Source organism: Halichoerus grypus, chromosome 10 (assembly GCF_964656455.1).
Source record: "Halichoerus grypus chromosome 10, mHalGry1.hap1.1, whole genome shotgun sequence".
NCBI lineage: Eukaryota > Metazoa > Chordata > Mammalia > Carnivora > Phocidae > Halichoerus > Halichoerus grypus.
In genome coordinates, this window is record NC_135721.1 from 119,576,943 (window position 1) to 119,594,322 (window position 17,380).

At 39.0% G+C, this 17,380-nt stretch overlaps 1 long non-coding RNA gene across 2 annotated transcripts in view; it reads right to left on the reverse strand.

Annotated features, from left to right (window-relative positions):
- Positions 1 to 17,380, reverse strand: part of LOC118531752 (uncharacterized) — a 358,190-nt gene that overhangs the window by 248,407 nt on the left and 92,403 nt on the right. For both annotated transcript variants that reach the window (XR_004915383.2, XR_013441527.1), the window contains exon 3: positions 917 to 1,031. This is a non-coding gene — a long non-coding RNA (uncharacterized LOC118531752). The remainder of the gene's footprint in view (positions 1 to 916; positions 1,032 to 17,380) is intronic.

Here is a 17,380-nt window from a genome sequence, read left to right on the forward strand (position 1 = left end):
CAACTACTTTCCAAGTAAATAGCTTCTGAGGTTTCATCTTACACCATAGTGGGTTCAGGGAAAGCTTTCATCTGAGTTGATACAATGGGAGGAATGCCCAGGCCAGCCACCATCTCGGGGGCCTCCTGGGAGGCGTTGGTCAAATGTTGACGCTGAGGAAGGACTGGGTACACTAACTAACTACCCAGATGGTTGAGACATTTCTTTCACTAGAGAAGGAAGAGTAGAATGAACCCAAACACCAAACCTCCAGGCGGCAGATACAGACGTTCTGAAACCCTGGTTTCCAACTGTTATTTTCGGATCTCTAGGGGTCAGTGGAGGTTCCCTAAAGGCAACTGAGAGTGGCCAGGACTGAGTAACTTCATAAGGACAATAGCTAATATGTGGGTAGTACGAGGCACTATTCTAAACTTCTGTGTATATTCGCACGTTGAATTCTTACTTTTTTTTCCAATTTGTTTTGGGGTGCTACATATACCATATCCATATAACATTAGCTCTATTTTACAGATGGGGAAACATTGGTTAAGGAACTCAAGGTGATAAAGTAAGTGGTCTGCCGAATTTTTACGCAGGGAGTTAGGTCCATATATCCTTTTTTAGCAGAGAATTTTTTTTTTTTTTAACCGTAGACACTGTATATAGCACTAGCAAGATTCAAGGAGTGTAATCACAAAGCAACTTCATTTTCCCCTACGATTGCCCTTTCAAACCTGTCCCATGAGGCCAGGCTATCCGCCAACACTGGAGGAACCCTCCCAGCAGACCACACAGCTCCCCTATTCCCTCTGAGGTAAGGAAAGAAACGTCAGACACTTTGGCTGTCCGGAACAGTCTCTGTTCAGAGGTGAGTATGCCCAGTGCAGTGTAATAATCCCATTTGTAAACTTCAATCAAAATTAAAGCCCCTCACCTTGACCTTGCAGCAGTCTTGGAAATCCTCTGCAGGGAAAGAGGGACTTCTTAATTCCTTACTCTGCCAGATTCCTTCATCTACTACCACTCGCTGATGCTGACTTCTGAACCTCCTGGTTGGGGCAGAAGAAGGAAGAAAAGTGAGAAGCTTGAAAACGCCTTTGGTGAAGAGCACCCATATATTCGCGGTTTCCTCTGACCATGGCAGGGGGCTTAAAATTAACTCTGTCTCTTGGGTGTTTTTCACCTGCAGGTCCTTATACAGGTGATCCATTGTCCAGCTGGCCCTGGAAGGTAAGGGAGCCCTTTAACCCAGAGTTACTTACCCGTGGGTCCTTCAACTTGGATGGAATAAAAAATATTTATGTATTTATTTTCACTAATCCCTAACTGAAATTTGCCATGTCCACTGATTATACACGTGAAAACGGTAATGAAAATTTAGTACTTGTGACTCTGTCACCAGTGAAATTATAGATAGCTTCGTGTTACATTATTGTGAAGATACTTCAAAATGTTGTTAATAGTTGTCACTTTCAAAATTAGGAAAATATACATATGTATACAACAAAAACATGTATATATATTTTTTATTATATATATTTATTACATATATATATAAGGTAGTTGTTAGGACTGATACTTGCTCTGGCTATTTAATGTGTTACAATTTTTTAAAAATATTTTGATAACTCTTTGTAGATATAATTGGTTTCCTTAGCAATTCTATGAATGCAATTTACGCACTTAAAAACAGTAAGTAATCTGAGAAGGGGTCATCCACAGACACAGCCTGCCAAAAGGGTCTGTAGCACAAAAACATCATGGTTTTTTTGTTTCCCCTCCATCGTGCACTCTCTCTACTGGGGTCCTGGCTCCCTTCTAAGCACACTTCATGGGGAATGTCCCTTGAAGGTGACAAGGGCCAGTTCTCGTTCTCCACACATGTGACTGCCACGTCCTCCACGAGAAACCCGCACATGTCTGAGCACTCAGCAGAAGTTCAGGGGCTTCCAGAAATGGACCCTCAACTATATGGTCAACTAATCTTTGACAAAGCAGGAAAGAATGTCCAATGGAAAAAAGACAGTCTCTTCAACAAATGGTGTTGGGAAAATTGGACAGCAACATGCAGAAGAATGAAACTGGACCATTTCCTTACACCACACACAAAAAGAGACTCCAAATGGTTGAAAGACCTCAATGTGAGACAGGAGTCCATCAAAATCCTAAAGGAGAACACAGGCAGCAACCTCTTCGACCTCAGCCGCAGCAACTTCTTCCTAGAAACATCGCCAAAGGCAAGGGAAGCAAGGGCAAAAATGAACTATTGGGACTTCATCAAGATAAAAAGCTTTTGCAAAGCAAAGGAAACAGTCAACAAAACCAAAAGACAACTGACAGAATGGGAGAAGATATTTGCAAATGACATATCAGATAAAGGGCTAGTATCCAAAATCTATAAAGAACTCATCAAACTCAACACCAAAAGAACAAAGAATCCAATCAAGAAATGGGCAGAAGACATGAACAGACATTTTTCCAAAGAAGACATCCAAACGGCCAACAGACACATGAAAAAGTGTTCAATATCGCTCTGCATCAGGGAAATCCAAATCAAAACCTCAATGAGATACCACCTCACACCAGTCAGAATGGCTAAAATTAACAAGTCAGGAAATGACAGATGTTGGCAGGGATGCGGAGAAAGGGGAACCCTCCTACACTGTTGGTGGGAATGCAAGCTGGTGCAGCCACTCTGGAAAACAGTATGGAGGTTCCTCAAAAAGTTGAAAATAGAGCTACCATAGGATCCAGCAATTGCACTCCTGGGTATTTACCCCAAAGATACAAAAGTAGGGACCCGAAAGGGTACGTGCACCCCGATGTTTATAGCAGCAATGTCCACAATAGCCAAACTGTGGAAGGAGCCAAGATGTCCATCAACAGATGAATGGATAAAGATGTGGTATATATATACAATGGAATATTATGCAGCCATCAAAAGGAATGAGATCTTGCCATTTGCAATGACGTGGATGGAACTGGAGGGTATTATGCTGAGCGAAATAAGTCAAACAGAGAAAGACATGTATCATATGACCTCACTGATATGAGGAATTCTTAATCTCAGGAAACAAACTGAGGGTTGCTGGAGTGGGGGGTGGGGTGGGAGGGATGGGGTGACTGGGTGATGGACACTGGGGAGGGTATGTGTTCTGGTAAGCGCTGTGAATTGTGCAAGACTGTTGAATCTCAGATCTGTACCTCTGAAACAAATAATGCAATATATGTTAAGAAAGAAAAAAGAAGAATGTAGCAGGAGGGGAAGAATGAAGGGGGAGAAATCGGAGGGGGAGAAGAACCATGAGAGACGATGGACTCTGAAAAACAAACTGAGGGTTCTAGAGGGGAGGGGGGTGGGAGGATGGGTTAGCCTGGTGATGGGTATTGAGGAGGGCACGTTCTGCATGGAGCACTGGGTGTTATGCACAAACAATGAATCATGGAACACTATATCTAAAACTAATGATGTAATGTATGGGGATTAACATAACAATAAAAAATTAAAAAAAAAAAAAAAGAAGAAGAAGTTCAGGGGCTTCCTAACCAATCTTCCCCCCCCCGCCCTGATCTGCTGTCCGGGTCTGCGGGTTAGCTGGCATGCACAGGTAGGACATACTGGCTGTGGCTTGTTGAAATGCTCCCACAACAGTGATAAATAGATTCTGCTCTAAGCACCCCCCAACCCTCTGCTCATGCCCTCACCTGCCAGCCCCTTCATGAGGCCCCCAGACCTCCCACTATTCAGGAACCTAAGAGTCAATACTTGGCCAAACAGGACCCTGCAGGAGCCAACTCCAGTTGCATGGCTGATATCAGTTCTCATTTGTCAGTAGGCACACCTCACTGGTTTTTGGAACCCTTTGGAATACCAACCCTGTTCACTGTGTCCAGAGGAAACATTCTAGTCCCCTTACAGGGCCTTTCTGACCTCTCACTAGCCTTAAGGCAAGGGGGCCACATCTCCTCCCCCTGTTGGGAATGGCTGGAGGGAAAACTCCCATACATTTTCCCAAAAGCATTCTCTCGTTAACTTCCCATCTCAATCTTTTGATACTTTTAGGTGGCTTTTGAACCATATATATTGAGGGTCCATATTAAATTTTTATTCATTGAAATGACTGCTGCCAACCCATCCCCCTCCCCCACCCCACCACCCACCCGCACGTGTCCCCCTGCCTCTTCTTGCTGAGGACTTTCCCTAGGATTAGACTATGGAACTATGGATTTTTCAACATTGGCATTTGGAAGAGCCACAAACCTGAAGGCAGAGAAAACTAATCACCCAAGGCCATCAATCTAAAGATAGAGTCCACTAATCCCGGACTGGCCGGCTTGCAAAGCACTGCAGTGTTTCCTCCACATGAGGCTACCCTCCTCCCTGCCTCTCCTGTTTCCAGCTTCCCTGCTACCTGGCTGCTGCCCTGCTGGCATAAGAGGCCCTGCCTGACCCCTGTTACAAACCAGACACGAGGAACCAGGCCACAGGGCCGTGTGCTAATTTCGTCGGTGGCCGGTCTCTCTCTCTCTCTAACACTCAAGTGCCATTTTAGGAAAGGGGGTCTACAGCACAGAATAAACAGAGGGAAGCCCTCTGCTTTAACTGCTGTTAATGTATCTGTGTTGTGTTTTGTGGGCAGGCCATTGTCTCAAAGCCGTAATCCTCATGATTCCATGGCATTAACAGGGTCAGCTTTCAATGACTCAACCAGGATTTTCTCAGACAGTAAACAGCCACTTACGGCCTTTTACACCACCAAGGAAATGAGATTACTTCTTGAGGAGATCAGCAGCTCTGGGAGGCTGTCGAAAGGGTGCTCTGCCTGTTTGTTTGGCTGCAAGGCACCACACGGCCTAAGCTTGTTTAAAATTAGCTTCCCCCATAAATCACCTGCACAATGAAGTGCCTGTCTCTGCCCTCTGACATACTGTGTCTCTGTTTATTTTTAATGATGACATGGATTTTTCTGTCTCCATTTGGTTCTTTATCCTCCATGTTCCCGAATCTTAAATTCTATGACAAAGGTACAAAATCTAAGAAATCGCAAGGAAGGTTTCCCTCTCTACCAGCACACAAAGTTACTGGAGAGACTGAGGTATTCTGGGGTTCTTTCTGATGGAAGCTGCCCCCATTCTACTTTGGCCTGATTATTATGTCCTAAAAATGTTCCTTTGTTCAAGGGCAAGAGGGTACTTCTTTGTGTGCATTTGCAAAAGTCAGCGAATGTATATGTACTTGATTTCTGTGTTCTGTTACATGTAAATTTTACATAAGATAAAGAATTGTAAACAAATGATGAACTCTTCCTGATAATACACATGCTGAAGTATTTGGTAGAAAGTATACGAGTGTCCACAATCTACTTTGAAATGCATCCAAAACGGTGATGAACTGATTGACGGACAGAAGGACAGATGTGTGATAAAGGGAGTAAAGTGTTAACGGCAAAAGAGGTGGTGGGTATAAGGCTGCTCCCTGTGCGATTCTTTCAACTTTGTTGCATGGTTGAAATTGTGCATAATAAAGTGTTGGAAAAGATGCTCCCTTGGGAACGGGGGCCGAATCCTCAGGAGCATGAGAGGGTTACAGCTTCCAGAATCCTGTCTTTACCCAAATTTCATTTTTAAAAGTCTGTATGTTTACACACAGAATTAGACTTCAACAATTGACAGTAACAAGGAAAAAGGGAACACTGACCCAGGGAGAAGTCTAAAATACAGAATATTCTAGGAGGTAGGCACATTTTACTAGTTACACATAGAGGCACCATCTTGATTTTAAAATGGCATCTGACTGGGGAAAGTTCTTGACTCAGTTCTCCCAGTGCATTGCCAGAAACACGAGTGCAGGTGCAGGACAGCCAGGTTCATAACAGGACCGAAACTCACAGAAGAGAAATTCAAGTGTCTGTAATTGCAATGGACCTGGGGTGAGGAACTCCAACAATGGCAGACCCTTAGCTTACTACTGGAAACAGAAAATTTACCCAGAAAAAATCTGAAGAAGAGGAAAATTAGGGAATTCCTCTCTACTTTATGACTCCTAGCTTTTTGAGGCAAACAATATTTTTATTTTCTTATCACAACTTTTGAAGACTTTGACTTCCAAAAAACAGTTGGAAAATTAGGACAGAGGAGAGCTATTAGCATGCATTGCTGGGGTACGCTGCAGAAGCACATTGCTTTGGCAGGAAGTAGACAGGAAGACTCGTGGTAGCAATACATAATGGAGATGGTCGATGGTCAACCATTTATCTCTTAGAGTATCCGCTGGAGTTGAAGAAGCCACCTCCTCTGCAGCAGTGCCCAATTATTTGAATGCTGATGAGATATTGAAAATTGGTCCAGATGTTGTACAATTAACTTGCCCTCTGGGGCAGGGAAGTATACTCCTCCCTGGAAAGAGGGTGGGGGACTGAGCAATAAGCTAATCTACCACAATATCCAAAACTAAATTTTTCTACAAATGGGGATCATATATCCCATTTGTTGACAATTACCAGATCCTGATAAATTTCTCTTCATTTAAGAATGAGTAAACTGAAAAACACTTTTAAAGCATTTAATTGGATATAAGGATATGTCTACAAAATAATCTGTCAGGAAAGGTGTAACAAAATGAGATGGGGAAAACAGAAGGATAAGATGAGGAAAGATTTCAGACTATGACAACACAGTCTGCATTCAAGGCAGCAAGGAGCAGAATCAAAACAGTTTGAACTTAAGATGTGGACAGGAAGTTCAACTCGAGAAGTTTTCTAAGAATGAAGATGGAAAGGACAAAGGGAGAGAGAAGGAAACAGGATACAACTTGTAGACTTAAATGTATTCCTGAGGAAGTACCCGAACTGTTGGAAAGGAAACAACAATAAAAATAAAGTCAAAGAAAGTATCTTAGAGTACGCTGCCAAGCAGTGCATAACATTTCAGGGAAGTTAATGAAAAGGATCCAAATGTGGTTTTATGCATACTAACCACGATGCAAAATGGGTCAAAGATAAAGAAAATAAAGATTAGAGAGTTTAGGTGACTTGATTAAAGCCAAAACCTGGAACGGGCTCTCTGGAATTGACTCCAGAAATCTTTATTGTAAGAATCAAATTTCAGAAATATCAACTATATGTTAGTATTTGGAAATGTTCAAGCGCCACAAGTGATGACTTTGAAACTCAAATACTCAGTTGTCACTCTCTGTGAAGCCCACGTCTTTTTAATATCCTTGCCACATTACCAGGGAACAAGGAAGTAACTTCCTTTGCTGCATTCATTCATCCATTTGTCTTCACAACAAACATTAATGCTGTGCAGCCTCGTTAGACACTTAAATAAAGGTCTCTGACCAACAACAGTAACATTTTGAACAATTTCAACATAAAATGTGAAGTGCAATGTTAAGTTGTTGAGAGAGAGAGAAAGATGGAAAGAAGAAAAGCCCACAATAAGTTCTTGTTTGTGTTTTATATAGTATTTTTTCCTTATAATTTACCCACATATTTATTATTTTCTTTGTTCTTTTTGCTTCTTTCATGTTTTACCTCCCATCTGGGATCATTTTATAATTTCCATTGGCAGCATCTGCTAGTGCTAAACTGTCTTTGTTTTTCCAGGTCTTAAAATGTCTTCATTTTACCTTCATTTCTTGAAAGTTACTTTCTCTGGGTATGGAGTTCTAGGATAGGAGTTATTTTCTTTCAGCACCTTGAATATATCATTTCACTTTTTTCTGGCTTCCATTGTAGCTGTTGAGATGTCAACTCAGTCTAAATGCTCTTTGAAGGGAATCTTTTTTTTTTTTTCTCTGCCTCCTCTTTTTTTCTCTTTGTATTTGGTTTTCTTCAGAATCACTATGGCATGCCTAAAAAAAGCTGTTGTTTTTTTTTTAAAATGCTCCTTGAGATTTTATGAGTTCCTTGAATTTTTGGATTAGTGTCTTTCATCAGTTCGGAACACTTTCAAACCATTACCTCTTCAAATATTATCTCTGCTTCATTTTCTCTCTCCTTTGCTTCTGGTACTCGTATTACACGTATATTAGACTTTCTATATGTATGCTCTATATCAGCACTGTTCAATACAATAGCCTCTAGCCTAAGTGGCTATATACATTTAAATTTAACTAAAATTGAATAAAATTGAAAAGTCAGCTCTTCAGTCTCAATAGTCACATTTCAAGTACTCAAGAGCCACAGGTGTCTAGTGGTTACTGTACTGGACAAATATAGAAGAATTTTATTATTGCAGAAGTTTCTGTTGGACACCACTGCTCTTTATCTATTGTCTGTTATTCTATATTTTCTGTTTGTCTTCTTTCTATGCCTCATTTTACAAAGACTTCTGATCTATCTTCTTGTTTAATGATTCTCTACTCAACTCTAAGCTGCTGTTAAATTTATTCATTCAAGTTTTTTTTTCCTTTTTAATTCTAGAATGCATATTTGGTTCTTTTTTGAATCTATAGTATTAGTCGTTATGGTTTCTAGTTCTCTGCTAACATTTTGAAGCTTGACCTTTATCTCACTGAACATAGTGAGCAGAATTGTTGTATACAGTCTGTCTAGCCTAGTAATTCTATTATTTGGACTCTATCGTGTCTGTTCCTAAGCTGCATTATTTTTATAATTTCTTTCTCTTATGGTATTTCATACTTTGTGTGTCTAATTACCTCTGATTGTGTGGTGGGCATTGTTTTTAAAAACTGACTTTTAGTAATAATTTGAGACTTGATTAAAGTTGTCTTCCTGAAGTGACGATTTTCATTTACTTTTGCCAGAATCCTGGGTATACTATTTTGGGTCGTTTTAATCCAGTTTAATGCTGAGTAAAATAATAAAACTATCATCCTTACTACTAGGCTAAGGCCTTAGAGTTTCAGCCCTTAGAGGTAGGAGGCTTACCAAATCTTGACTCTTGATAGAATTTGCATTCAGACTTTTTATATCCTTCAGCTGACAGTCCAAGCTGTCTGTTAATTCCTTGGATCTGCATATGATAAGGGAAAAAGTAGCCTCTATTGCTAGACTCCATCCCTGGATTCCCAAACTCTAATAGACCTCTACCAAGTAATTAGTCACTATCTTCTTAGCTCTTTGATGCTTTTAAAAGATGGTACTTATACCTCAGTCAGCTATTTTATTTTTCCTGAGGGTAAAAAAAAAAAAAGAAAAAAAAAATGAAATTACCCATCATTATTTTAAAAAGTCTTTGTCCTTGGGGTATAATGATCAATACCAGAACTGTCATCTATGTTTCTCCAATCGATATTAGGGATGTCACCTAAATATAACACCTCGTGTTTTGCCAAATATTCCACTGAGATGATCTCTACTCATTAAAGGTCTATTGGAGATTTTTATATTCATTTATTTAAGCCCCTAGCTTCCACTGAATACCGACTATGACCAGAACTGTGATATGCACTGGACCTAGACATGAAATATACATTTTAATGGGAAGACAGACAAATATATTAACTGGTTGATAAATAAAATAATTCCATGTGGGGTGTTATGAGGAAGAAGTAAAACATTTCTAAAATTAAGGGACAGAATAATGGAGAGTAGGTGTGGAGCCCACTTTAGATGATATTGTCAGGAAAGCCGTCCCTGACACTTAAGGTTAAACCTCATGAACGAGAAAGAAAAGCAATGAGTATAGTAGAAGAGAATCATGTAAAAGGGACTCAAGTTTTGGAAAAGCTAGGAGACGAAACTGTACAGGCCAGCAGGAGCTGTCTCAGTAAGGCTGTTGTATGTGTGCTTTTCCAGCAAATGGAGTCAATGTCCATGACCGCTTTCTGTAGTTCTATCACTGGGTTTTGTGGCTTACTAACCCCATCCGTAAAGAAGGAATCATACAGTGTTATTAAAGAATTTTCTGCGCAAACCTGTCGATCCTTATTTCTTAGGAGAGAAAGCAGGAGGAAATATGTTATAAAATTAGTAATAACTGTAAGGAAACAACTACACAGGAAGTATTTAGTCCTGAATCTCCAACCAATTACTTTGTGAAACTGAAAAAATCTTTCAGTCTCTCTGAGACTCAATCTGCCGATGTAAAATGAAGCATGATCTATGTGATCCATGAGATCCTTTCCACTTTTATACATCATGGAAGCATTTCACCTCTGCTTTCTCTGGAAACATTTCCTATTAGCTAACACATTTTCATGGGGTTTCTCTATTTTGTTATAGTCTATTGGTTGCCTAGGAAGGTTTTATAATTATATATGGTGCCCTTTTATGTTGCAGGGTATTTTGTTTACTAGGGATTTTTATATCTTATTAAGTTACAGAGGAAATGTCCTCAAATTCCAAAATTTTTATCCCCAATCAAATTTGGAAATGTTGTCACATGTCAGTAAAATGAAAATGGGATAAGGCTCTGGTCAAAGACTATAATAAATACCCGAGAAAAGGTCTTAACAGGTATGGTTTGGGAGTGTGCCTCTTAAAAGCACTAGTATAATAACCAAAGTACAGCACATCAAAACTTGTAGGATGGGGGCGTCTGGGTGGCTCAGTTGTTAAGCGTCTGCCTTCGGCTCAGGTCGTGATCCCAGAGTCCTGGGATCAAGCCCCGCGTCGGGCTCCCTGCTCAGTGGGAAGCCTGCTTCTCCCTCTCCCACTCCCCCTGCTTGTGTTCCCTCTCTAGCTGTATCTCTCTCTGTCAAATGAATAAACAAAATCTTAAAAAAAAAAAAAAAAAAACTTGTAGGATGAAGATAAGTTGGTGCTCAGAGGAAAATTCATAACTGTAATGCATATTTTTGAATACAAGAAAAATGACATATTAATAACCTGAGCATTGTACTCAAAAAGTTGAAAAGAAAGCAGACTAAATCCTTCCCCATAATGTACAGAATCTACTAATAATAGAAGAGCAGAAAATTAGGAAATGAGAAATAACAATCAATGGAAAGAAGTACCAAAACCAAAGCTCATTCTTTGGAATTACTAATAAAACAGACAATACCCTGGAAGACTGTGCAAGTTAAAAAAAGAGAGAGAGAGAGAGCACAAATAAGAAACATAAGGAATTAGCACAAATACAAAATATTGGAAAATCTATTTGAAATATGACATAACCACATAAATGCAATAAACTGACAATATGTAAGAAAATTTTGTAATACTTGAACTAGCATTGACTTCAGAAGAAACATAAGCTATAAAATACTAATGATTAATTTGTACTTTTTTTACCCTATCAAAATGGTTTTATAAGTGGCTAACTAAAAGGAACAAAAAGCCTTCTTTTCTAAAACTGTTCCAGAGAATAAAAAGTAAAGTTTTCTAACAAATATTATAACTTTCTTTTATATAAAAAATAGAAAAAAGCACAAAAATCAATATGTAGAAACATAATTGCTAATATTCTAAATCAATAATAAGTTATTTTCACACCCTTCAAACTCACATAAATTAAATTTCTAGCACCACCAAGTGCCATGAAGTTATAGGGGACCTGGAACATTCATACATTGGCATTTGGAGTGTAATGAGTACAACTATTTTGAGGAACTATTTGGCAATATCTAGTAAAGTAGAAGATGCACCTATCCTGTAAATCAGCAACCTACCTACCTACTTGTAGGTATATGACACAGAAAATTCACATAAAGATATGTTCATTGAAACATTCAGGTAATAGAGAACAATTGAAAACAATGTAAATGCCCAGTAATAGTGGAATGGATTGACAAATTATGTGTATTAATGCAATAAAAGACTGCCTAAGTGTTATAATTAAAGTGAAATTTCTATATGACTCAACATTCATAAATTTCAAAAATGCAATATTAAGAGAATAAACCAAGATGAAAGAAAATTATATCATCCACAATTTTAAAGCATGCAAGACAATGCAACACACTGTTAATATATATAGATAGATATACACAGCATATTTATTTTGGAAAAAAAAGATAGGAAAGATATACATTTACTGTAGAAGTGCAAGTGCCTTCTCGGATGGAGAGTAGAAATCAAGATCAAGGAGTCAAATGGGCACCTGAAGTCTGTCTGAAAATATTTATATCTTTAAAAATCATTTGAAGCAACCAAGGTTCAATATAAGCATTTTGATGTCTGGGTGGGGGGTGTCTATTAGATGTAATATTAGACCCCACTTCAGAGTAACTGTGAAGATTGAGTTAATAGTACATATAAAGGGCTTAGTTATTCTTAGAGAATACAATATGCTCTCTATGTACTCACTACGTGTTGGTTTTAGGTGTTATTCACTAGAAACTGTAAATTTCTAGACAGTAAAACTCACTATTTATCACCATGTCCCTTATGCACACCACAGTCTCTAGCATGAAGGAGCTGTTCACTGATTTGGTTGACTGAATACACACATCTTAGACTCCTCTCTTCTTCCCTGATTCTTTAATAGTTCTCACTACCTGCATGGATGTAGGTGAATGGGACATGGGAACCAATTGGCATAAACCACTGGTAGAAATTTTAAGTCTTAGTATTGATTCTTACAACCAGTTCCATATGTGACCTGGTTAATGGTTTCAGGGCAAGTGATTACTTTTAAGTAACCAAACAGCAGAGTTTATATATGTTTTGAGACTCTTGGAAGAAGGTTGATTACATAAATGCCAACTACATTAGTATTGATTTCTCAAAGAATAAAAAAATCAGCTGAATTGAGTATTTATTATTCCTTCTATTCTTTACTATTACAAAAATTTCATAGGGGTGGGGGATTTCAAAGCTATTCCAAAAATCATCATATATAAAGCATTCCTTAGTATATAAGGCTATAAGGAGGAGAAATGGGCCTTGGCTGACTTCACCCACATGCTGAACTCCATAAATATTGTATAGTTAACACACGATCCAGATACTTTAACTTCACAGAGTTCAGGAAAGAACAGATTTTGTTTATGGTGAGTTTTCCTATGTGTTGAATATAAAGTACCAATTAAAGTGTACTCGGAATAGCTGTTTGAGTTTTTGGCAGCATATCAGAAGGAGTTACGGAAAGCCAGGCCTTTCCAATGATAGATATGATTTTGCAGAGTTCATGCTATGGTCTGGACAGGGCACGCCTGGCATGATTTCAAACCATAAATGCACGTGAATCTAGTGTAATGAATCATGTTCCAGGGCCCAGATCCTCATTGCCTTGGGAATGGTTTCTCCATTCCCATGGCAATTCTGGCTTTCAGAATCCTTTACCTGGAACCCAATCTCTACATGCTAAGGAGATCCACTAGGTCTAGAGTGGCTAAGATGTTGGGGCATTTTATTTTACTATTGCCACTGTCCATTTCTTTGTCGATTTGATTTGGAAAAGTGTTCAACCCATTAAAAACCCAACCTTTCTCCCTTCCCTCCCTGGATTAACTTCTCCTGTCATTGGTTTCCAAAGAAGTGAATTCCTCATCTTCCAAGCTTTTGTCAGTTTTTAAATATGAACCCAGGGCATGCCTGTAAGTCTCAGAACTCAATGTAAAAACAAGAAATGGTCAGTAAGTGGAAAAAGAGAAAATAACAAGGCAAGAAAGCTGGTGACATAGACATGAAGTGGGAACTACAGCAATAGAGCAGCTGAATGGGACCAACAGTCCCTTTAGAATCTCAGTTAAAATCCAAAGAGAGAAACCTGACCCACCCTAAAGATATAGTCAGTGACTAGCTCAAGTTATAACAGCTTCCAAAAACCAAAAACATGCGATTGACCTTGTAACTAGGATTGCATATGGCACCCAGCCAAAACCCACCAGCCTCTCCAGGGCAAAGAGTGACAGCTTTGCTGTCCTGCAGCTGAAACAGGTTGGAACCCATATTAAGCTGTGCCAAGTAGGGTCTGCCACTAAGCTGAACACCTGTAATTCACCCATCTGTGTCCCTCAAGTCCTCACCCCAAAGTAAATTGATTCTGAGCTCTAACAGCTGTCTGGGGGACTCTGATGGGCTGTTCACAGCAGGAAAGGCTATGGGAGATAACAAAAGCTGTGGGGTGTGTTTTCAAGGTCAGAACCCGAAGAGGGAGTTCCTTTGATTCTTTCATGTGTGGAGAAGACAAAGGTGGCACTGGGTGGGATGGATAATTTTCAGATCATTGGAGTAACTACTAGACATTATTCATCTATAATCTGATTTGAAAATAAATGTGGTTGATGAAAAAAGAAAAAGTCTGGGCAATTATAGTACTTTTCATTAAGGAATATCAAGTAAAGAGTAGGGGAATTTGGGTACAAACTTGGGAAGTGAAAGTCATATGCAGTGTGTCTCTGAAGGTAAGAAAGGGGTAGGAATGTCATATATACTCACTGAAGACCTACTAGGCTCATAGCAATGATAGAAAATAGATATGCATGCCCTGGTAGCAATAAAGATTGTTTGGAAGAGAGGAAAGGAAAATAGATGTACTGATCACCTACTGTGGGTATGTACAATCTTAGATGCCAAGTCCTTACAATAGCAGACTCTTGCCAACATCAACAGCCATTCGTAGATATTATTACAAATAAGTGAAATGATTGTATTCTGTATAGGTTATATTTTAAAGTAAACAGAATCTTAAATGCTGAATAGCTAAAGCTCCCTTGTGACTGAAGCCATAATCACATTATTTTTAACTTGGCAAGGTTATATGCTTTTTTATTTCTTGATATTTTTTTTTAGGTACTCTGACTACAGGCCCTTATTGATTTACTGATTCTTATTTATTTTTCAGATAAAATTTATCTACTGTTACTAAGGTAAGAAATCTTCATTCATTTATTCTTTCATTGACCAGTCATATATTTATTAATTTAGTTAACAAATGTTTATTGTCCAAATACTGGGAATATAGTGATAAGTAAGACAAACGGTCTTAGCCTGCAGGCTGGTCCTCAACAAGAGGTGACTCTCAATTAAATGTTTGTATTTTGCCCACATGAGAAAACTAGGAGCAACAGACATGATATTGCCAAAGGAAAGCTTTTGGAAATCAGCTTTTAACTGAAGGCACAAAGGAGAGAAGTCTGAGTCTAGCTCATTGCCATTACCGCAAGCACTTATTGAATAAAGACCTGTGCGGGCCATGCAGATTGAGAAGGACACTGAGATTCATACTTAGGGCCCCATTCTAAATGAGATCAGCCTGTTTGGGCAAAAGATTGCTGTCCTGCTTACATGAGCTATCAATCTTTCCATTCTCTGAATACAACTAAGTTAGCATACACATTTGATTGTCCATAATATATTAGATACTTTGCTAGACACTGGGCACAAAGAGTCCTGTTGGCATCTATCTGCTCATCCAGCAATCCATCCTTCCATCCATTCATCCAACTCAGTACATTTAATGGAAGCTGATGATGTACAGATGCTTATGCTGGACTGTGGAAATATAGTAGCTGAGAACAAGAGGTAATAAATCAAAACAGTAGTATTCACAATAGCAATAAGAAAAATGTAACACTTAGGGAAAAATTAACAAAACATATGCAAGCTTTACCTACTGGAAACCACTAAATAAATGGAGAAATACTATATAACATATAACACTTTCCTGGATTTTAAAGCTAATATTTTTTATAATGCTTATTTTCCCCCAAATTGATCTACAGAGTTCAACAAAATCCCATTCAAAATCTCTGCATGCCTTTTGTAAAAATAAAATTTTACAAGTTTATTTTAAAATGTAGAGGCAGGGGCGCCTGGGTGGCTCAGTCGTTAAGTGTCTGCCTTCGGCTCAGGTCATGATCCCAGGGTCCTGGGATTGAGTCCCACATCGGGCTCCCTGCTCAGTGGGAAGCCTGCTTCTCCCTCTCCCACTCCCCCTGCTTGTGTTCCTGCTCTCGCTGTCTCTCTCTGTTAAATAAATAAATAAAATCTTTAAAATAAAATAAAATAAAATAAAATGTAGAGGCAAATTCCAAGAGTGGCCAAAGCAATTTTGTAAAAGAACAAAAAAGTTAGAGGGCTACTTCACATACTACTTGATTTCAAGATTTACTATAAAGTCATGATACAGGGTGGTATTGGTATAAGTACAGATACACAGATCAATAGAGAGTCTAGAAATAGTACCCACCCATATGTGGTCAATTGATTTTTGGCAAAGACATCAAGGTAACGGGGAAGTGATGGTCATTCAAGAAATAGCATTGAAATATAATCCACATGGGAAAAATTTCAAACCTTCTCTCACTATATTCATAAGTATTCATTCAAAAGGGAAATGTAGACCTATGCAGAACCTAAAAGAACAAAAGTTCTAGAAGAAAACAAAGAGAAAATATTTAAGCACTTAAATTTGGCAAACATTTCTTAGATAAAAAAATGATATACACTAACCATAGAAGAAAATAAAATGATAAACTAGACTTCCCCAAAATTAAAGACTTCTTTTCAAAAAGTGCCATTAAAACATCATGAAAAGGCAAATCTTCAGAGACAAAAACAAAAACAAAAACCCTGTGATACATATATCTGACAAAGGTAGAGTTAGGAGTGCAGAATATTTCCCCATTTCTATTTTAAGCCTGAGATGTGACTCCCTAATAATGGGAATCCAGTCTTGTTCTTCATTCTTGCTACTCAAAGTGTGATCCAAGGGACTAGTAATGCCAGCATCACCTGGTAGCTTGTTAAAAATGAAGATTCTCAGGACCTACCCCAGACCTACTGCATCAGAATCCTCATTTTAGCCAGGTCTCAGATGATTTGCATACACATTAAAATTTGGGAACCCTGCTGCTTTTGACCACACAGGTTTCCTGCTTCTGATGTCTATGAAGGTATGGAAGCGTATCCTGGGAACGTCTGGACTGTGCAGGAAGCCAGGCAGTGTCACTGAGAGAGCACAGGATCCAACATAGGTTAAACCTGGACTTGAACTCAGGCTCTATCACTGCTAACCCTTTGGAAAACTTTAGGAAGATCATTAACCATCTCTCAATTTTCCATCTGTAAGCAGAGGATGAGTACGTCCTCTTTACAGACATGTCGTGAGTGTTCAGTGAGAGAGCGTTCATAAACCCCCAGGACAGCACCGGCCATGGTGCTGGTTCTCAATACATTCAGTTCTTTCAAGTGGTCAACAAACAGTGACTCTATTTTGCATTAAGTAAATCACCAAAGTCCGTCCCTCAAAGCAAATTCAGACCTCTGATATCTCTCCACTCAAAGAGCAGGATCATTTGCATCTCTTTCCACACGTGCTTTTTTTTTCTTGTTGTGTTGGACTCAGTGGATGAGGGAGGGCAGGTAGTGTTAGGAAGAGCCCTCGCCTCTTGATGGTGGCCCTCTTCCCGTCCACGTCCCCAATTGCCTAATAACAAGAGCAATAATGGGGTTCATTATGCATGCAGCTCTGCAATCATTGCTGAAAAGAAAATTAGTTTGATGCCCTGAGCGACAGTTGAACTCTAGAAAGCACCTAAATA